This window comes from Mustelus asterias, chromosome 21 (assembly GCF_964213995.1).
Source record: "Mustelus asterias chromosome 21, sMusAst1.hap1.1, whole genome shotgun sequence".
Taxonomy (NCBI): domain Eukaryota; kingdom Metazoa; phylum Chordata; class Chondrichthyes; order Carcharhiniformes; family Triakidae; genus Mustelus; species Mustelus asterias.
The window spans coordinates 22,178,079-22,203,033 of record NC_135821.1 but is presented as its reverse complement, the minus strand read 5'-3'; positions in this window follow the sequence as shown (position 1 = coordinate 22,203,033).

Sequence of the window (24,955 nt, the reverse complement as noted above, 5' to 3'; positions counted from 1 at the left end):
TGGATTGGATTGGATTGGACTGGATTGGATTGGATTGGACTGGATTGGATGCGGTTACTTGGATTGGATTGCATTCGATTGGATTGGATTGGATGCCGTTACTTGGATTGAATTGGATTGGATTGGATTGGATGCCGTTACTTGGATTGGATTGGATTGGATTTGATTGGATTGGATGCCGTTCCTTGGATTGGATAGGATTGGATTGGATTGGGTTAGATTGGATTGGATTGGATTGGATGCCGTTACTTGGATTGGATTGGATTGGATTGGGTTGGATGCCGTTACTTGGATTGGATTGGATTGGATTGGATTGGTTGCGGTTACTTGGATTGGATTGGATTGGACTGGATTGGATTGGATTGGCTTGGATGCCGTTACTTGGATAGATTTTATTGGATTGGATTGGATGCGGTTACTTGGATTGGATTGGATTGGATTGGATTGGATGCCGTTACTTGGATTGGATGGGATTGGATTGGATTGGATTGGATTGGATGCGGTTACTTGGATTGGATTTGATTGGATTTGATTCGATTGGATTAGATTGGATGCCGTTACTTGGATAGGAGAAGATTGGATTGGATTGGATTGGATTGGATGCCGTTACTTGGATTGAATTGGATTGTATTGGATGCGGTTACTTGAATTGCATTGAATTGGATTGGATTGGATGCCGTTACATGGATTGGATTGGATGCCGTTACTTGGATTGGATTGGATTGGATTGGATTGGATTGGATGCCGTTACTTGGATTGAATTGGATTGTATTGGATGCGGTTCGTTGAATTGCATTGAATTGGATTGGATTGGATGCGCTATCTTGGATTGGATTTGATTGGATTTGATTGGATTGGATTAGATTGGATGCCGTTACTTGGATAGGATAGGATTGGATTGGATTGGATGCCGTTACTTGGATTGAATTGGATTGTATTGGATGCGGTTAATTGAATTGCATTGAATTAGATTGGATTGGATGCCGTTACTTGGACTGGATTGGATTGGATTGGATGCCGTTACTAGGATTGGATTGGATTGGATTGGATTGGATGCCGTTACTTTGATTGGATTGGATGGTATTGGATTGAATGCCGGTACTTGTATTGGATTGGATTGGACACGATTGGATGCCGTTACTTGGATTGGATTGGATTGGAGTCGATTGGATTGGATTGGATGCCGTTTCTTGGATTGGAGTGGATTGGATTCGATTGGATTCCGTTACTTGGATTGGATTGGATTGGGTTGGATTGGATTGGATGCGGTTGCTTGGATTGTATTGGTTTGGATTGTATTGGATTGGATTGGATGCCGTTCCTTGGATGGGATTGGATTGGATTGGATTGGATGCTGTTACTTGGATTGGTTTGGATTGGATTGGATTGGATGCCGTTACTTGGATTGGATGGGATTGCATTGGATTGGATTGGATGCCGTTACTTGGATTGGATTGGATAGGATGCCTTTACTTGGATTGGATTGGATTGGATTGAATTGGATGCCGTTACCTGGATTGGATTGGATTGGATTGGATTGGATTGGATGAAGTTACTTGGATTAGATTTGAGTTGATTGGATTGGATTGGATTCGATTGGATTGGATTGGATGCGGTAACTTGGATTGGATTGGATTGTATTGGATGCCTTGACTTGGATTGGATTGGATTGGATTGTATTGGATGCCGTTGCTTGGATTGGATTGGATTGCATTGGATGCCGTTACTTGGATTGGATTGGATTGCATTGGAATGGATGCCGTTCCATGGATTGGATTGGATTGGATTGAATGCCGTTTCTTGGATTGGATTGGATTAGATTGGTTTGGATGCCGTTACTTCGATTGGATTGGATTGGATTGGATTGGAAAGGATTGGATTGGAGGCCGTTAATTCGATTGGATTGGATTGGATTGGATGCCGTTACTTGGATTGGATTGGATTGGATGCCGTTACTTGGATTGGATGGGATTGCATTGGATTGGATTGGATTGGACTGGATCCCGTTACTTGGATTGGATTGGATTGGATTGGATGCCTTGACTTGGATTGGATTGGATTGGATTGGATCCGTTTACTTGGATTGGATTGGATTGGATTGCATTGGATGCCGTTGCTTGGATTGGATTGGATTGCATTGGATGCCGTGACTTGGATTGGATTGGATTGGATTGCATTGGATTGGATGCCGTTTCATGGATTGGACTGGATTGGATTGGATGTCGTTACTTGGATTGGATTGGATTAGATTGGTTTGGATGCCGTTACTTCCATTGGATTGGATTGGATTGGATTGTAATGTATTGGATTGGATGCCGTTACCTCGATTGGATTGGATTGGATTGGATTGGATGCTGTTACTTGGATTGGATTGGATTGGATTGGGCTGGTTCCCGTTACTTGGATTGGATTGGATTGGATGCCGTTACTTGGATTGGATTGGATTGGATTGGATGCCGTTATTTAGATTGGATTGGATTCGATTGCATTGGATTGCATTGGATGCCGTTATTTAGATTGGATTGGATATGATTGGATTGGATTGGGTGCCGTTACTTGGATTGGATTGGATTGGATTGGATGCCGTTCCTAGGATTGGATTGGATTGGATTGGTTGCGGTTACTTGGATTGGATTGGATTGGATTTGATTGGATTGGATGCCGTTCCTTGGATTGGATAGGATTGGATTGGATTGGGTTAGATTGGATTGGATTGGATTGGATTGGACGGGATTGGATGCGGTTCCTTGGATTGGATTGGATTCGATTGGATTGGATTGGATGCCGTTACTCGGATTGGATTGGATTGGATTAGATGCCGTTACTTGGATTGGATTGGATTGGATTTGATTGGATTGGATGCCGTTCCTTGGATTGGATAGGATTGGTTTGTAGTGGGTTAGATTGGATTGGATTGGATTGGATTGGATGCCGTCACTTGTATTGGATTGGATTGGATTGGGTTGGATGCCGTTACTTGGATTGGATTGGATTGGATTGCATTGGTTGCGGTTACTTGGATTGGATTGGATAGGACTGGATTGGATTGGATTGGCTTGGATGCCGTTACTTGGATAGATTGTATTGGATTGGATTGGATGCGGTTACTTGGAATGGATTGGATTCGATTGCATTGTATTGGATGCCTTTACTTGGATTGGATTGGATTGGATTGGACTGGATGCGGTTACTTGGATTGGATTTGATTGGATTTGATTCGATTGGATTAGATTGGATGCCGTTACTTGGATAGGAGAGGATTGGATTGGATTGGATTGGATTGGATTGGATGCCGTTACTTGGATTGAATTGGATTGTATTGGATGCGTTTACTTGAATTGCATTGAATTGGATTGGATTGGATGCCGTTACTTGGATTGGATTGGATTGGATTGGATTGGATGCCGTTACTTGGATTGGATTGGATAGGATTGGATTGGATTGGATGCCGTTACTTGGATTGAATTGGATTGTATTGGATGCGGTTACTTGAATTGCATTGAATTGGATTGGATTGGATGCGGTTACTTGGATTGGATTTGATTGGATTTGATTGGATTGGATTAGATTGGATGCCGTTACTTGGATAGGATAGGATTGGATTGGATTGGATTGGATTGGATTGCATACCGTTACTTGGATTGAATTGGATTGTATTGGATGCGGTTACTTGAATTGCATTGAATTGGATTGGATTGGATGCCGTTACTTGGATTGGATTGGATGCCGTTACTTGGATTGTATTGGATTGGATGCCGTTACTTGCATTGGATTGGATTGTATTGGGTTGGATGCCGGTACTTGGATTGGATTGGATTGGACACGATTGGATGCCGTTACTTGGATTGGATTGGATTGGAGTCGATTGGATTCGATTGGATGCCGTTTGTTGGATTGGAGTGGATTGGATTCGATTGGATGCCGTTACTAGCATTGGATTGGATTGGGTGCCGTTTACATGGATTGGATTGGATTGGATTGCATTGGATGCCGTTACTTGGATTGGATTGGATTGGGTTGGATTGGATTGGATGCGGTTACTTGGATTGTATTGGTTTGGATTGGATTGGATTGGATTCCGTTACTTGGATTGAATTGGATTGGATTGGATTGGATGCCGTTACTTGGATTGGATTGGATTGGATTGGATTTGATTGGATTGGATGCCGTTCCTTGGATTGGATTGGATTGGATTGGATTGGATTGGTTGCGGTTACTTGGATTGGATTGGATTGGACTGGATTGGATTGGATTGGCTTGGATGCCGTTACTTGGATAGATTGTATTGGATTGGATTGGATGCGGTTACTTGGATTGGATTGGATTGGATTGGATTGGATGCCGTTACTTGGATTGGATGGGATTGGATTGGATTGGATTGGATGCGGTTACTTGGATTGGATTTGATTGGATTTGATTCGATTGGATTAGATTGGATGCCGTTACTTGGATAGGAGAAGATTGGATTGGATTGGATTGGATTGGATGCCGTTACTTGGATTGGATTGGATTGGATTGGATTGGATGCCGTTACTTGGATTGAATTGGATTGTATTGGATGCGGTTCGTTGAATTGCATTGAATTGGATTGGATTGGATGCGGTTTCTTGGATTGGATTTGATTGGATTTGATTGGATTGGATTAGATTGGATGCCGTTACTTGGATAGGATAGGATTGGATTGGATTGGATGCCGTTACTTGGATTGAATTGGATTGTATTGGATGCGGTTAATTGAATTGCATTGAATTAGATTGGATTGGATGCCGTTACTTGGACTGGATTGGATTGGATTGGATGCCGTTACTAGGATTGGATTGGATTGGATTGGATGCCGTTACTTTGATTGGATTGGATGGTATTGGATTGAATGCCGGTACTTGTATTGGATTGGATTGGACACGATTGGATGCCGTTACTTGGATTGGATTGGATTGGAGTCGATAGGATTGGATTGGATGCCGTTTCTTGGATTGGAGTGGATTGGATTCGATTGGATTCCGTTACTAGGATTGGATTGGATTGGCTTGGATTGGGTGCCGTTACATGGATTGGATTGGATTGCATTGGATGCCGTTACTTGGATTGGATTGGATTGGGTTGGATTGGATTGGATGCGGTTGCTTGGATTGTATTGGTTTGGATTGTATTGGATTGGATTGGATGCCGTTCCTTGGATGGGATTGGATTGGATTGCATTGGATTGGATGCCGTTACTTGGATTGGATTGGATAGGATGCCTTTACTTGGATTGGATTGGATTGGATTGGATTGGATTGGATGCCGTTACCTGGATTGGATTGGATTGGATTGGATGAAGTTACTTGGATTAGATTGGAGTTGATTGGCTTGGATTGGATTCGATTGGATTGGATTGGATGCGGTAACTTGGATTGGATTGGATTGGATTGGATGCCTTGACTTGGATTGGATTGGATTGGATTGTATTGGATGCCGTTGCTTGCATTGTATTGGATTGCATTGGATGCCGTTACTTGGATTGGATTGGATTGCATTGGATTGGATGCCGTTCCATGGATTGGATTGGATTGGATTGAATGCCGTTTCTTGGATTGGATTGGATTAGATTGGTTTGGATGCCGTTACTTCGATTGGATTGGATTGGATTGGATTGGAAAGGATTGGATTGGATGCCGTTACTTCGATTGGATTGGATTGGATTGGATTGGATGCCGTTACTTGGATTGGATTGGATTGGATGCCGTTACTTGGATTGGATGGGATTGCATTGGATTGGATTGGATTGGATTGCATTGGACTGGATCCCGTTACTTGGATTGGATTGGATTGGATTGGATGCCTTGACTTGGATTGGATTGGATTGGATTGGATCCGTTTACTTGGATTGGATTGGATTGGATTGCATTGGATGCCGTTGCTTGGATTGGATTGGATTGCATTGGATGCCGTGACTTGGATTGGATTGGATTGGATTGCATTGGATTGGATGCCGTTCCTTGGATGGGATTGGATTGGATTGGATTGGATGCTGTTACTTGGATTGGTTTGGATTGGATTGGATTGGATGCCGTTACTTGGATTGGATGGGATTGCATTGGATTGGATTGGATGCCGTTACTTGGATTGGATTGGATAGGATGCCTTTACTTGGATTGGATTGGATTGGATTGAATTGGATGCCGTTACCTGGATTGGATTGGATTGGATTGGATTGGATGAAGGTACTTGGATTAGATTGGAGTTGATTGGATTGGATTGGATTCGATTGGATTGGATTGGATGCGGTAACTTGGATTGGATTGGATTGTATTGGATGCCTTGACTTGGATTGGATTGGATTGGATTGTATTGGATGCCGTTGCTTGGATTGGATTGGATTGCATTGGATGCCGTTACTTGGATTGGATTGGATTGCATTGGAATGGATGCCGTTCCATGGATTGGTTTGGATTGGATTGAATGCCGTTTCTTGGATTGGATTGGATTAGATTGGTTTGGATGCCGTTACTTCGATTGGATTGGATTGGATTGGATTGGAAAGGATTGGATTGGATGCCGTTACTTCGATTGGATTGGATTGGATTGGATGCCGTTACTTGGATTGGATTGGATTGGATGCCGTTACTTGGATTGGATGGGATTGCATTGGATTGGATTGGATTGGACTGGATCCCGTTACTTGGATTGGATTGGATTGGATTGGATGCCTTGACTTGGATTGGATTGGATTGGATCCGTTTACTTGGATTGGATTGGATTGGATTGCATTGGATGCCGTTGCTTGGATTGGATTGGATTGCATTGGATGCCGTGACTTGGATTGGATTGGATTGGATTGCATTGGATTGGATGCCGTTTCATGGATTGGACTGGATTGGATTGGATGTCGTTACTTGGATTGGATTGGATTAGATTGGTTTGGATGCCGTTACTTCGATTGGATTGGATTGGATTGGATTGTAATGTATTGGATTGGATGCCGTTACCTCGATTGGATTGGATTGGATTGGATTGGATGCTGTTATTTGGATTGGATTGGATTGGATTGGGCTGGTTCCCGTTACTTGGATTGGATTGGATTGGATTGGATGCCGTTACTTGGATTGGATTGGATTGGATTGGATGCCGTTATTTAGATTGGATTGGATTCGATTGCATTGGATTGCATTGGATGCCGTTATTTAGATTGGATTGGATTTGATTGGATTGGATTGGATGCCGTTACTTGGATTGGATTGGATTGGATTGGATGCCGTTCCTAGGATTGGATTGGATTGGATTGGATTGGTTGCGGTTACTTGGATTGGATTGGATTGGATTTGATTGGATTGGATGCCGTTCCTTGGATTGGGTAGGATTGGATTGGATTGGGTTAGATTGGATTGGATTGGATTGGACGGGATTGGATGCGGTTCCTTGGATTGGATTGGATTCGATTGGATTGGATTGGATGCCGTTACTCGGATTGGATTGGATTGGATTTGATTGGATTGGATGCCGTTCCTTGGATTGGATAGGATTGGTTTGTATTGGGTTAGATTGGATTGGATTGGATTGGATTGGATGCCGTCACTTGGATTGGATTGGATTGGATTGGGTTGGATGCCGTTACTTGGATTGGATTGGATTGGATTGCATTGGTTGCGGTTACTTGGATTGGATTGGATAGGACTGGATTGGATTGGATTGGCTTGGATGCCGTTACTTGGATAGATTGTATTGGATTGGATTGGATGCGGTTACTTGGAATGGATTGGATTCGATTGCATTGTATTGGATGCCTTTACTTGGATTGGATTGGATTGGATTGGCCTGGATGCGGTTACTTGGATTGGATTTGATTGGATTTGATTCGATTGGATTAGATTGGATGCCGTTACTTGGATAGGAGAGGATTGGATTGGATTGGATTGGATTGGATTGGATGCCGTTACTTGGATTGAATTGGATTGTATTGGATGCGTTTACTTGAATTGCATTGAATTGGATTGGATTGGATGCTGTTACTTGGATTGGATTGGATTGGATTGGATGCCGTTACTTGGATTGGATTGGATAGGATTGGATTGGATTGGATGCCGTTACTTGGATTGAATTGGATTGTATTGGATGCGGTTACTTGAATTGCATTGAATTGGATTGGATTGGATGCGGTTACTTGGATTGGATTTGATTGGATTTGATTGGATTGGATTAGATTGGATGCCGTTACTTGGATAGGATAGGATTGGATTGGATTGGATTGGATTGGATTGGATACCGTTACTTGGATTGAATTGGATTGTATTGGATGCGGTTACTTGAATTGCATTGAATTGGATTGGATTGGATGCCGTTACTTGGATTGGATTGGATTGGATTGGATGCCGTTACTTGGATTGTATTGGATTGGATGCCGTTACTTGCATTGGATTGGATTGTATTGGGTTGGATGCCGGTACTTGGATTGGATTGGATTGGACACGATTGGATGCCGTTACTTGGATTGGATTGGATTGGAGTCGATTGGATTCGATTGGATGCCGTTTGTTGGATAGGATAGGATTGGATTGGATTGGATGCCGTTACTTGGATTGAATTGGATTGTATTGGATGCGGTTAATTGAATTGCATTGAATTAGATTGGATTGGATGCCGTTACTTGGACTGGATTGGATTGGATTGGATGCCGTTACTAGGATTGGATTGGATTGGATTGGATTGGATGCCGTTACTTTGATTGGATTGGATGGTATTGGATTGAATGCCGGTACTTGTATTGGATTGGATTGGACACGATTGGATGCCGTTACTTGGATTGGATTGGATTGGAGTCGATAGGATTGGATTGGATGCCGTTTCTTGGATTGGAGTGGATTGGATTCGATTGGATTCCGTTACTAGGATTGGATTGGATTGGCTTGGATTGGGTGCCGTTACATGGATTGGATTGGATTGGATTGCATTGGATGCCGTTACTTGGATTGGATTGGATTGGGTTGGATTGGATTGGATGCGGTTGCTTGGATTGTATTGGTTTGGATTGTATTGGATTGGATTGGATGCCGTTACCTGGATTGGATTGGATTGGATTGGATTGGATGAAGTTACTTGGATAAGATTGGAGTTGATTGGCTTGGATTGGATTCGATTGGATTGGATTGGATGCGGTAACTTGGATTGGATTGGATTGGATTGGATTGGATGCCTTGACTTGGATTGGATTGGATTGGATTGTATTGGATGCCGTTGCTTGGATTGGATTGGATTGCATTGGATGCCGTTACTTGGATTGGATTGGATTGCATTGGATTGGATGCCGTTCCATGGATTGGATTGGATTGGATTGAATGCCGTTTCTTGGATTGGATTGGATTAGATTGGTTTGGATGCCGTTACTTCGATTGGATTGGATTGGATTGGATTGGAAAGGATTGGATTGGATGCCGTTACTTCGATTGGATTGGATTGGATTGGATTGGATGCCGTTACTTGGATTGGATTGGATTGGATGCCGTTACTTGGATTGGATGGGATTGCATTGGATTGGATTGGATTGGATTGGATTGGACTGGATCCCGTAACTTGGATTGGATTGGATTGGATTGGATGCCTTGACTTGGATTGGATTGGATTGGATTGGATCCGTTTACTTGGATTGGATTGGATTGGATTGCATTGGATGCCGTTGCTTGGATTGGATTGGATTGCATTGGATGCCGTGACTTGGATTGGATTGGATTGGATTGCATTGGATTGGATGCCGTTTCATGGATTGGACTGGATTGGATTGGATGTCGTTACTTGGATTGGATTGGATTAGATTGGTTTGGATGCCGTTACTTCGATTGGATTGGATTGGATTGGATTGTAATGTATTGGATTGGATGCCGTTACCTCGATTGGATTGGATTGGATTGGATTGGATGCTGTTACTTGGATTGGTTTGGATTGGATTGGATTGGATGCCGTTACTTGGATTGGATGGGATTGCATTGGATTGGATTGGATTGGGCTGGTTCCCGTTACTTGGATTGGATTGGATTGGATTGGATGCCGTTACTTGGATTGGATTGGATTGGATTGGATGCCGTTATTTAGATTGGATTGGATTCGATTGCATTGGATTGCATTGGATGCCGTTATTTAGATTGGATTGGATTTGATTGGATTGGATTGGATGCCGTTACTTGGATTGGATTGGATTGGATGCCGTTCCTAGGATTGGATTGGATTGGATTGGATTGGTTGCGGTTACTTGGATTGGATTGGATTTGATTGGATTGGATGCCGTCCCTTGGATTGGATAGGATTGGATTGGATTGGGTTAGATTGGATTGGATTGGATTGGATTGGACTGGATTGGATGGGGTTCCTTGGATTGGATTGGATTCGATTGGATTGGATTGGATGCCGTTACTTGGGTTGGATTGGATTGGATTGGATTAGATGCCGTTACTTGGATTGGATTGGATTGGATTGGATGCCGTTCCTAGGATTGGATTGGATTGGATTGGATTGGTTGCGGTTACTTGGATTGGATTGGATTTGATTGGATTGGATGCCGTTCCTTGGATTGGATAGGATTGGATTGGATTGGATTGGGTTAGATTGGATTGGATTGGATTGGATTGGACTGGATTGGATGCGGTTCCTTGGATTGGATTGGATTCGATTGGATTGGATTGGATGCCGTTACTTGGATTGGATTGGATTGGATTGGATTAGATGCCGTTACTTGGATTGGATTGGATTGGATTTGATTGGATTGGATGCCGTTCCTTGAATTGGATAGGATTGGTTTGTATTGGGTTAGATTGGATTGGATTGGATTGGATTGGATGCCGTCACTTGGATTGGATTGGATTGGATTGGGTTGGATGCCGTTACTTTGATTGGATTGGATTGGATTGCATTGGTTGCGGTTACTTGGATTGGATTGGATAGGACTGGATTGGATTGGATTGGCTTGGATGCCGTTACTTGGATAGATTGTATTGGATTGGATTGGATGCGGTTACTTGGAATGGATTGGATTCGATTGCATTGTATTGGATGCCTTTACTTGGATTGGATTGGATTGGATTGGACTGGATGCGGTTACTTGGATTGGATTTGATTGGATTTGATTCGATTGGATTAGATTGGATGCCGTTACTTGGATAGGAGAGGATTGGATTGGATTGGATTGGATTGGATTGGATGCCGTTACTTGGATTGAATTGGATTGTATTGGATGCGTTTACTTGAATTGCATTGAATTGGATTGGATTGGATGCCGTTACTTGGATTGGATTGGATTGGATTGGATGCCGTTACTTGGATAGGAGAAGATTGGATAGGATTGGATTGGATTGGATGCCGTTACTTGGATTGAATTGGATTGTATTGGATGCGGTTACTTGAATTGCATTGAATTGGATTGGATTGGATGCGGTTACTTGGATTGGATTTGATTGGATTTGATTGGATTGAATTAGATTGGATGCCGTTACTTGGATAGGATAGGATTGGATTGGATTGGATTGGATTGGATTGGATTGGATTGGATGCCGTTACTTGGATTGGATTGGATTGGATTGGATGCCGTTACTTGGATTGGATTGGATTGGATGCCGTTACTTGCATTGGATTGGATTGTATTGGGTTGGATGCCGGTACTTGGATTGGATTGGATTGGACACGATTGGATGCCGTTACTTGGATTGGATCGGATTGGAGTCGATTGGATTCGATTGGATGCCGTTTGTTGGATTGGAGTGGATTGGATTCGATTGGATGCCGTTACTAGCATTGGATTGGATTGGATTGGATTGGGTGCCGTTACATGGATTGGATTGGATTGGATTGCATTGGATGCCGTTACTTGGATTGGATAGGATTGGGTTGGATTGGATTGGATGCGGTTACTTGGATTGTATTGGTTTGGATTGGATTGGATTGGATTGGATTCCGTTACTTGGATTGAATTGGATTGGATTGGATTGGATGCCGTTACTTGGATTGGATTGGATTGGATTTGATTGGATTGGATGCCGTTCCTTGGATTGGATTGGATTGGATTGGATTGGTTGCGGTTACTTGGATTGGATTGGATTGGACTGGATTGGATTGGATTGGCTTGGATGCCGTTACTTGGATAGATTGTATTGGATTGGATTGGATGCGGTTACTTGGATTGGATTGGATTGGATTGGATGCCGTTACTTGGATTGGATGGGATTGGATTGGATTGGATTGGATTGGATGCGGTTACTTGGATTGGATTTGATTGGATTTGATTCGATTGGATTAGATTGGATGCCGTTACTTGGATAGGAGAAGATTGGATTGGATTGGATTGGATTGGATGCCGTTACTTAGATTGGATTGGATTGGATTGGATTGGATGCCGTTACTTGGATTGAATTGGATTGTATTGGATGCGGTTCGTTGAATTGCATTGAATTGGATTGGATTGGATGCGGTTTCTTGGATTGGATTTGATTGGATTTGATTGGATTGGATTAGATTGGATGCCGTTACTTGGATAGGATAGGATTGGATTGGATTGGATGCCGTTACTTGGATTGAATTGGATTGTATTGGATGCGGTTAATTGAATTGCATTGAATTAGATTGGATTGGATGCCGTTACTTGGACTGGATTGGATTGGATTGGATGCCGTTACTAGGATTGGATTGGATTGGATTGGATTGGATGCCGTTACTTTGATTGGATTGGATGGTATTGGATTGAATGCCGGTACTTGTATTGGATTGGATTGGACACGATTGGATGCCGTTACTTGGATTGGATTGGATTGGAGTCGATAGGATTGGATTGGATGCCGTTTCTTGGATTGGAGTGGATTGGATTCGATTGGATTCCGTTACTAGGATTGGATTGGATTGGCTTGGATTGGGTGCCGTTACATGGATTGGATTGGATTGGATTGCATTGGATGCCGTTACTTGGATTGGATTGGATTGGGTTGGATTGGATTGGATGCGGTTGCTTGGATTGTATTGGTTTGGATTGTATTGGATTGGATTGGATGCCGTTACCTGGATTGGATTGGATTGGATTGGATTGGATGAAGTTACTTGGATTAGATTGGAGTTGATTGGCTTGGATTGGATTCGATTGGATTGGATTGGATGCGGTAACTTGGATTGGATTGGATTGGATTGGATTGGATGCCTTGACTTGGATTGGATTGGATTGGATTGTATTGGATGCCGTTGCTTGGATTGGATTGGATTGCATTGGATGCCGTTACTTGGATTGGATTGGATTGCATTGGATTGGATGCCGTTCCATGGATTGGATTGGATTGGATTGAATGCCGTTTCTTGGATTGGATTGGATTAGATTGGTTTGGATGCCGTTACTTCGATTGGATTGGATTGGATTGGATTGGAAAGGATTGGATTGGATGCCGTTACTTCGATTGGATTGGATTGGATTGGATTGGATGCCGTTACTTGGATTGGATTGGATTGGATGCCGTTACTTGGATTGGATGGGATTGCATTGGATTGGATTGGATTGGATTGGATTGGACTGGATCCCGTTATTTGGATTGGATTGGATTGGATTGGATGCCTTGACTTGGATTGGATTGGATTGGATTGGATCCGTTTACTTGGATTGGATTGGATTGGATTGCATTGGATGCCGTTGCTTGGATTGGATTGGATTGCATTGGATGCCGTGACTTGGATTGGATTGGATTGGATTGCATTGGATTGGATGCCGTTTCATGGATTGGACTGGATTGGATTGGATGTCGTTACTTGGATTGGATTGGATTAGATTGGTTTGGATGCCGTTACTTCGATTGGATTGGATTGGATTGGATTGTAATGTATTGGATTGGATGCCGTTACCTCGATTGGATTGGATTGGATTGGATTGGATGCTGTTACTTGGATTGGTTTGGATTGGATTGGATTGGATGCCGTTACTTGGATTGGATGGGATTGCATTGGATTGGATTGGATTGGGCTGGTTCCCGTTACTTGGATTGGATTGGATGCCGTTACTTGGATTGGATTGGATTGGATTGGATGCCGTTATTTAGATTGGATTGGATTCGATTGCATTGGATTGCATTGGATGCCGTTATTTAGATTGGATTGGATTTGATTGGATTGGATTGGATGCCGTTACTTGGATTGGATTGGATTGGATGCCGTTCCTAGGATTGGATTGGATTGGATTGGATTGGTTGCGGTTACTTGGATTGGATTGGATTTGATTGGATTGGATGCCGTTCCTTGGATTGGATAGGATTGGATTGGATTGGGTTAGATTGGATTGGATTGGATTGGATTGGACTGGATTGGATGCGGTTCCTTGGATTGGATTGGATTCGATTGGATTGGATTGGATGCCGTTACTTGGATTGGATTGGATTGGATTGGATTAGATGCCGTTACTTGGATTGGATTGGATTGGATGCCGTTCCTAGGATTGGATTGGATTGGATTGGATTGGTTGCGGTTACTTGGATTGGATTGGATTTGATTGGATTGGATGCCGTTCCTTGGATTGGATAGGATTGGATTGGATTGGGTTAGATTGGATTGGATTGGATTGGATTGGACTGGATTGGATGCGGTTCCTTGGATTGGATTGGATTCGATTGGATTGGATTGGATGCCGTCACTTGGATTGGATTGGATTGGATGGGGCTGGATGCCGTTACTTTGATTGGATTGGATTGGATTGCATTGGTTGCGGTTACTTGGATTGGATTGGATAGGACTGGATTGGATTGGATTGGCTTGGATGCCGTTACTTGGATAGATTGTATTGGATTGGATTGGATGCGGTTACTTGGAATGGATTGGATTCGATTGCATTGTATTGGATGCCTTTACTTGGATTGGATTGGATTGGATTGGACTGGATGCGGTTACTTGGATTGGATTTGATTGGATTTGATTCGATTGGATTAGATTGGATGCCGTTACTTGGATAGGAGAGGATTGGATTGGATTGGATTGGATTGGATTGGATGCCGTTACTTGGATTGAATTGGATTGTATTGGATGCGTTTACTTGAATTGCATTGAATTGGATTGGATTGGATGCCGTTACTTGGATTGGATTGGATTGGATTGGATTGGATGCCGTTACTTGGATAGGAGAAGATTGGATAGGATTGGATTGGATTGGATGCCGTTACTTGGATTGAATTGGATTGTATTGGATGCGGTTACTTGAATTGCATTGAATTGGATTGGATTGGATGCGGTTACTTGGATTGGATTTGATTGGATTTGATTGGATTGAATTAGATTGGATGCCGTTACTTGGATAGGATAGGATTGGATTGGATTGGATTGGATTGGATACCGTTACTTGGATTGAATTGGATTGTATTGGATGCGGTTACTTGAATTGCATTGAATTGGATTGGATTGGATGCCGTTACTTGGATTGGATTGGATTGGATTGGATGCCGTTACTTGGATTGGATTGGATTGGATGCCGTTACTTGCATTGGATTGGATTGTATTGGGTTGGATGCCGGTACTTGGATTGGATTGGATTGGACACGATTGGATGCCGTTACTTGGATTGGATCGGATTGGAGTCGATTGGATTCGATTGGATGCCGTTTGTTGGATTGGAGTGGATTGGATTCGATTGGATGCCGTTACTAGCATTGGATTGGATTGGATTGGATTGGGTGCCGTTACATGGATTGGATTGGATTGGATTGCATTGGATGCCGTTACTTGGATTGGATTGGATTGGGTTGGATTGGATTGGATGCGGTTACTTGGATTGTATTGGTTTGGATTGGATTGGATTGGATTGGATGCCGTTACTTGGATTGAATTGGATTGGATTGGATTGGATGCCGTGACTTGGATTGGATTGGATTGGATTGCATTGGATTGGATGCCGTTTCATGGATTGGACTGGATTGGATTGGATGTCGTTACTTGGATTGGATTGGATTAGATTGGTTTGGATGCCGTTACTTCGATTGGATTGGATTGGAGTGGATTGTAATGTATTGGATTGGATGCCGTTACCTCGATTGGATTGGATTGGATTGGATTGGATGCTGTTACTTGGATTGGTTTGGATTGGATTGGATTGGATGCCGTTACTTGGATTGGATGGGATTGCATTGGATTGGATTGGATTGGGCTGGTTCCCGTTACTTGGATTGGATTGGATTGGATTGGATGCCGTTACTTGGATTGGATTGGATTGGATTGGATGCCGTTATTTAGATTGGATTGGATTCGATTGCATTGGATTGCATTGGATGCCGTTATTTAGATTGGATTGGATTTGATTGGATTGGATTGGATGCCGTTACTTGGATTGGATTGGATTGGATTGAATGCCGTTCCTAGGATTGGATTGGATTGGATTGGATTGGGTGCGGTTACTTGGATTGGATTGGATTTGATTGGATTGGATGCCGTTCCTTGGATTGGATAGGATTGGATTGGATTGGGTTAGATTGGATTGGATTGGATTGGATTGGACTGGATTGGATGCGGTTCCTTGGATTGGATTGGATTCGATTGGATTGGATTGGATGCCGTTACTTGGATTGGATTGGATTGGATTGGATTAGATGCCGTTACTTGGATTGGATTGGATTGGATTTGATTGGATTGGATGCCGTTCCTTGGATTGGATAGGATTGGTTTGTATTGGGTTAGATTGGATTGGATTGGATTGGATTGGATGCCGTCACTTGGATTGGATTGGATTGGATTGGGTTGGATGCCGTTACTTGGATTGGATTGGATTGGATTGCATTGGTTGCGGTTACTTGATTGGATTGGATAGGACTGGATTGGATTGGATTGGCTTGGATGCCGTTACTTGGATAGATTGTATTGGATTGGATTGGATGCGGTTACTTGGAATGGATTGGATTCGATTGCATTGTATTGGATGCCTTTCCTTGGATTGGATTGTATTGGATTGGACTGGATGCGGTTACTTGGATTGGATTTGATTGGATTTGATTCGATTGGATTAGATTGGATGCCGTTACTTGGATAGGAGAGGATTGGATTGGATTGGATTGGATTGGATGCCGTTACTTGGATTGAATTGGATTGTATTGGATGCGTTTACTTGAATTGCATTGAATTGGATTGGATTGGATGCCGTTACTTGGATTGGATTGGATTGGATTGGATGCCGTTACTTGGATAGGAGAAGATTGGATAGGATTGGATTGGATTGGATGCCGTTACTTGGATTGAATTGGATTGTATTGGATGCGGTTACTTGAATTGCATTGAATTGGATTGGATTGGATGCGGTTACTTGGATTGGATTTGATTGGATTGGATTAGATTGGATGCCGTTACTTGGATAGAATAGGATTGGATTGGATTGGATTGGATTGGATTGGATTGGATACCGTTACTTGTATTGAATTGGATTTTATTGGATGCGGGTACTTGAATTGCATTGAATTGGATTGGATTGGATGCCGTTACTTGGATTGGATTGGATTGGATTGGATGCCGTTACTTGGATTGGATTGGATTGGATGCCGTTACTTGCATTGGATTGGATTGTATTGGGTTGGATGCCGGTACTTGGATTGGATTGGATTGGACACGATTGGATGCCGTTACTTGGATTGGATTGGATTGGAGTCGATTGGATTCGATTGGATGCCGTTTGTTGGATTGGAGTGGATTGGATTCGATTGGATGCCGTTACTAGCATTGGATTGGATTGGATTGGATTGGATTGGATGCCGTTACTTGGATTGGATTGGATTGTATTGGATTGGATTGGATGCCGTTTCTTGGATTGGATTGGATTGGATTCGATGTCGTTACTTGGATTGGATTGGATTCGATTGGGTGCCGTTACTTGGATTGGATAGGATTGGATTGGATTGGATGCCGTTACTTGGATTTGATTGGATTGGATTGGATTGGTTTGGATTGTATTGGATTGGATTGGATGCCGTTACTTGGATGGCATTGGATTGGATTGCATTGGATTGGATTGGATCGGATGCCGTTACTTGGATTCGATTGGATTGTATTGGATTGGATGCCGTTACTTGCATTGGATTGGATTGGATTGGATGCCATTACTTGGATTGGATTGGATTGGATGCCGTTACGTGGATTGGATTGGATTGGATTGGATTGGAATGGTTTGGATTGGATTGGATTGGATGCCGTAACTTGGATTGTATTGTATTGGATTGGATTGGATTGGATGCGGTTACTTGGATTGGATTGGATTGGATTGAATGCCGTTCCTTTGATTGGATTGGATTGGATTGAATGCCGTTACTTCGATTGGATTGAATTGGATTGGATTGGACTGGTTTGGATGACGTTACTTGGGTTGGATTGGATTGGATTGGATTGGACTGGAAGCCGTTACTTGGATTGGATTGGATTTGATTGGATTGCATGCCGTGACTTGGATTGGATTGGATTGTATTGTATTGGATGCCGTTCCATGGATTGGATTGGATTGGATTGGATTGAATGCCATTACTTGGATTGGATTGGGTTGGATTGGATTGGATGCCGTAACTTGGATTGAATTGGATTGGATTGGATTGGATGCCGTTACTTGGATTGGATTGCATTGAATTGGATTGGATAGGATTGGATTGGATTGGATTGGATGCCGTTCCTTGGATTGGTTTGGATTGGATTGGATTGGATTGGATGCCGTTACTTGGATTGGATTGGATTGGATTGGATTGAATGCCGTTACTTGGATTGGATTGGATTGGATTGGATTGGATCCCGTTACTTGGAGTGGATTGGATTGGATTGGATTGGAATGGAATGGATGCCGTTACATGGATTGGATTGGATGCCGTTACTTGGATTGGAATAGATTGGATTGGATTGGATTGGATTGGATGCCGTTACTTGGATTGGATTGGATTGGATTGGATGCCGTTACTTGGATTGGATTGGATTGGATGCCGTTACTTGCATTGGATTGGATTGTATTGGGTTGGATGCCGGTACTTGGATTGGATTGGATTGGACACGATTGGATGCCGTTACTTGGATTGGATTGGATTGGAGTCGATTGGATTCGATTGGATGCCGTTTGTTGGATTGGAGTGGATTGGATTCGATTGGATGCCGTTACTAGCATTGGATTGGATTGGATTGGATTGGATTGGATGCCGTTACTTGGATTGGATTGGATTGTATTGGATTGGATTGGATGCCGTTTCTTGGATTGGATTGGATTGGATTCGATGTCGTTACTTGGATTGGATTGGATTCGATTGGGTGCCGTTACTTGGATTGGATAGGATTGGATTGGATTGGATGCCGTTACTTGGATTTGATTGGATTGGATTGGATTGGTTTGGATTGTATTGGATTGGATTGGATGCCGTTACTTGGATGGCATTGGATTGGATTGCATTGGATTGGATTGGATCGGATGCCGTTACTTGGATTCGATTGGATTGTATTGGATTGGATGCCGTTACTTGCATTGGATTGGATTGGATTGGATGCCATTACTTGGATTGGATTGGATTGGATGCCGTTACGTGGATTGGATTGGATTGGATTGGATTGGAATGGTTTGGATTGGATTGGATTGGATGCCGTAACTTGGATTGTATTGTATTGGATTGGATTGGATTGGATGCGGTTACTTGGATTGGATTGGATTGGATTGAATGCCGTTCCTTTGATTGGATTGGATTGGATTGAATGCCGTTACTTCGATTGGATTGAATTGGATTGGATTGGACTGGTTTGGATGACGTTACTTGGGTTGGATTGGATTGGATTGGATTGGACTGGAAGCCGTTACTTGGATTGGATTGGATTTGATTGGATTGCATGCCGTGACTTGGATTGGATTGGATTGTATTGTATTGGATGCCGTTCCATGGATTGGATTGGATTGGATTGGATTGAATGCCATTACTTGGATTGGATTGGGTTGGATTGGATTGGATGCCGTAACTTGGATTGAATTGGATTGGATTGGATTGGATGCCGTTACTTGGATTGGATTGCATTGAATTGGATTGGATAGGATTGGATTGGATTGGATTGGATGCCGTTCCTTGGATTGGTTTGGATTGGATTGGATTGGATTGGATGCCGTTACTTGGATTGGATTGGATTGGATTGGATTGAATGCCGTTACTTGGATTGGATTGGATTGGATTGGATTGGATCCCGTTACTTGGAGTGGATTGGATTGGATTGGATTGGAATGGAATGGATGCCGTTACATGGATTGGATTGGATGCCGTTACTTGGATTGGAATAGATTGGATTGGATTGGATTGGATTGGATGCCGTTACTTGGATTGGATTGGATTGGATTCGTTTGCATGTCGTTACTTGGATTGGATTGGATTGGATTGGAGTGGGTGCCGTTACTTGGATTGGATTGGATTGGATTGGATTGAATGCCGTTACTTGGATTGGATTGGATTGGATTGGATTGGATTGGTTTGGATTGGATTGGATTGGATTGGATGCAGTAACTTGGATGGGATTGCATTGGATTCGATTGGATCGGACGCCGTTACTTGGATTCAATTGGATTGGACTGGATTGGATGCCGTTACTTGGATTGGATTGGATTGGATTGGATGCCGTTACTTGGATTGTGTTGGATTGGATTGGATTGGATTGGATTGGATGCCGTTACTTGGATTGTGTTGGATTGGATTGGATTGGATTGAATTGGATGCCTTTACTTGGATTGGATTGGATTGGATTGAATGCCGTTACTTGGATTGGATTGGATTGGAAGCCGTTACTTGGATTGGATTGTATTGGATTGGTTTGGATTGGATTGGATTGGATGCCGTCAATTGGATTGGATTGGATGCCGATAATTGGATTGGATTGGATAGGAATGGATTGGATTGGATAGGATTGGATTGGATTGGATTGGATGCCGTTACTTGGATTGGTTTGGATTGGATTGAATTGGATTGGATGCCGTTACTTGGATTGGATTGGATTGGATGCCGTTACTTGGATTGGATTGGATTGGATTGGATTGGATGCCGTTACTTGGATTGGATTGGATTGAATTGGATTGGATTGGATGCCGTTACTTGGATTGGATTGGATTGGATTAGATTGGATTGGATGACGTGACTTGGATTGGATTGGATTGGATGCCGTTACTTGGATTGGATTGGATTGGATTGGATTGGAATTGATTGGATTCCGTTACTTGCATTGGAATTGATTTGATTGGATTGGATGCCGTTACTTGGATTGGATTGGATTGGATTGGATGCCGTTACTTGGATTGGATTGCATTGAATTGGATTGGATTGGATTGGATTGGATGCCGTTACTTGGAATGGATTGGATGCGGTTACCTGGATTGGATGGAATTGGATGCCGTTACTTGGATTGGATTGGATTGGATTGGATTGGATTGTGTGCCGTTACTTGGATTTGATTGGATTGGATTGAATTAGATCGGATGCCGTTCGTTGGATTGGATTGGAATGGATTGGATTGGATGCCGTTACTTGGATTTGATTGGATTGGATTGGATTAGATTGGATGCCGTTTCTTGGATTGGATTGACATGGATTGAATTGGATTGGATTGGACTGGTTTCGATGCCGTTTCATGGGTTGGATTGCATTGCATTGGATTGGATTGGATTGGATGCCGTTCCTTGTATTGGATTGGATTGGATTGGATTGGATTGGATGACGTTACTTGGATTGAATTGGATTGGATTGGATTGGATGCCGTTACTTGGAGTGGATTGCATTGGATTGGATTGGATTGGATTGGATTTAATTGGATTGGATTGGAAGCCGTGACTTGTATTGGATTGGATTGGATTGGATGCCGTTACGTGGATTGGATTGGATTTTATTGGATTGGAAAGGATGCCGTTACTTGGATTGGATTGGATTGGATTGGATGTCTTTACTTGGAGTGGATTGGATTGGATTGGGTTGGATAGGATTGGATTGGATTGGATTGGATGCCGTTACTTGGATTGGATTGGATTGAATTGGATTGGATTGGATTGGATGACGTGACTTGGATTGGATTGGATTGGATTTGATTGGATTGGATTGGATGCCGTGACTTGGATTGGATTGGATTGAATTGGATGCCGTGACTTGGATTGGATTGGATAGTATTGTATTGGATGCCGTTACCTGGATTGGATTGGATTGGATTGGATGCTGTTCCTTGGATTGGATTGTATTGGATTGGATTGAATGCCATTACTTGGATTTGATTGGGTTGGATTGGATTGGGTGCCCTGACTTGGATTGGATTGGATTGTATTGTATTGGATGCCGTTACTTGGATTGGATTGGATTGGATTGGATGCTTTTCCTTGGATTGGATTGGATTGGATTGGATTGGATGCCGTGACCTACATTGGATTGGATTGGATTGGATTGGATGCCGTGACTTGGATTGGATTGGATAGTATTGTATTGGATGCCGTTACTTGGATTGGATTGGATTGGATTGGATGCTGTTCCTTGGATTGGATTGGATTGGCTTGGATTGAATGCCATTACTTGGATTTGATTGGGTTGGATTGGATTGGATTGGATGCCGTTACTTGGATTGGATTGGATTGGATGCCGTTTCTTCAATTGGATTGAATTGGATTGGATTGGACTGGTTTGGATGACGTTACTTGGGTTGGATTGGATTGGATTGGATGCCGTTACTTGGATTGGATTGGATTGAATTGGATTGGATTGGATTGGATGCCGTTCCTTGGATTGGATTGGATTGAATTGGATGCCTTTACTTGGATTGGATTGGATTGGATTGAATGCCGTTACTTGGATTGGATTGGATTGGATTGGAAGCTGTTACTTGGATTGGATTGGATTGGATTGGTTTGGATTGGATTGGATTGGATTGGATGCCGTCACTTGGATTGGATTGGATTGGATTGGACTGGATGCCGATAATTGGATTGGATTGGATTGGAATGGATTGGATTGGATAGGATTGGATTGGATTGGATTGGATTGGATGCCGTTACTTGGATTGGTTTGGATTGGATTGAATTGGATTGGATGCCGTTACTTGGATTGGATTCGATTGGATTGGATGCCGTTACTTGGATTGGATTGGATTGGATTGAATTGGATTGGATTGGATGCCGTTACTTGGATTGGATTGGATTGGATGACGTGATTTGGATTGGATTGGATTGGATGCCGTTACTTGGATTAGATTCGATTGGATTGGATTGGATGCCGTTACTTGGATTGGATTTGATTTGATTGGATTGGATGCCGTTACTTGGATTGGATTGGATTGGATTGGATTGGATGCCGTTACTTGGATTGGATCGCATTGAATTGTATTGGATTGTATTGGATTGGATGCCGTTACTTGGATTGGATTGGATGCCGTTACATGGAGTGGATTGGATTGGATTGGATTGGATTGGATTGGATTGGATTGGATTGGATTGGATGCCGTTTCCTGGATTGGATTGGATTGGATTGGATTGCATTGGATTGGATTGGATCGGATGCCGTTACTTGGATTGGATTGGATTGGATGCCGTTACTTGGATTGGATTGGATTGGATTGAAGTCGATGCCGTTACTAGGATTGTGTTGGATTGGATTGGATTGGCGTGGATTGGATTGGATGCCGTTACTTGGATTGTATTCTATTTGATTGGATTGCATTGGATGTCGTTCCTTGGATTGGATTGGATTGGATTGGATGCCGTTACTTGGATTGGATTTGCTTGGATTGGATTGGATGCCATTACTTGGATTGGATTGGTTTGGATTGAATTGGATGCCGTTACTTGGATTGGATTGGATTGTTTTGGATTGGAATGGTTTGGATTGAATTGGACTGGATGCCGTAACTTGGATTGTATTGTATTGGATTGGATTGGATGCGGTTACATGGATTGGATTGGATTGAATGCCGTTACTTTGATTGGATTGGATTGGATTGAATGCCGTTATTGGATTGGATTGGATTGGATTGGATGCCGTTACTTCGATTGGATTAAATTGGATTGGATTGAACTGGTTTGGATGACGTTACTTGGGTTGGATTGGATTGGATTGGATTGGATGCCGTGACTTGGATTGGATTGGATTGGATGCCGTGACTTGGATTGGATTGGATTGTATTGTATTGGATGCCGTTACTTGGATTGGATTGGATGCTTTTCCTTGGATTGGATTGGATTGGATTGGATTGAATGCCATTACTTGGATTTGATTGGGTTGGATTGGATTGGATTGGATGCCGTTACTTGGATTGGATTGGATTGGATTGGATGCCGTTTCTTCAATTGGATTGAATTGGATTGGATTGGACTGGTTTGGATGACGTTACTTGGGTTGGATTGGATTGGATTGGATGCCGTTACTTGGATTGGATTGGATTGAATTGTATTGGATTGGATTGGATTGGATTTGATTAGATTTGATTGGATGCCGTTCCTTGGATTGGATTGGATTGAATTGGATGCCTTTACTTGGACTGGATTGGATTGGATTGAATGCCGTTACTTGGATTGGATTGGAGTGTATTGGATTGAATTGGAAGCCGTTACTTGGATTGGATTGGATTGGATTCGTTTGGATTGGATTGGATTGGATTGGATGCCGTCACTTGGATTGGATTGGATTGGATTGGATGCCGATAATTGGATTGGATTGGATTGGATTTGATTGGAATGGATTGGATTGGATAGGATTGGATTGGATTGGATTGGATGCCGTTACTTGGATTGGTTTGGATTGGATTGAATTCGATTGGATGCCGTTACTTGGATTGGATTGGATTGGATTGGCTGCCGTTACTTGGATTGGAATGGATTGGATTGGATACCGTTACTTGGATTGGATTGAATTGGATTGGATTGGATGCCGTTACTTGGATTGGATTGGATTGGATTGGATTGGATGACGTGACTTGGATTGGATTGGATTGGATGCCGTTACTTGGATTGGATTGGATTGGATTGGATGCCGTTACTTGGATTGGA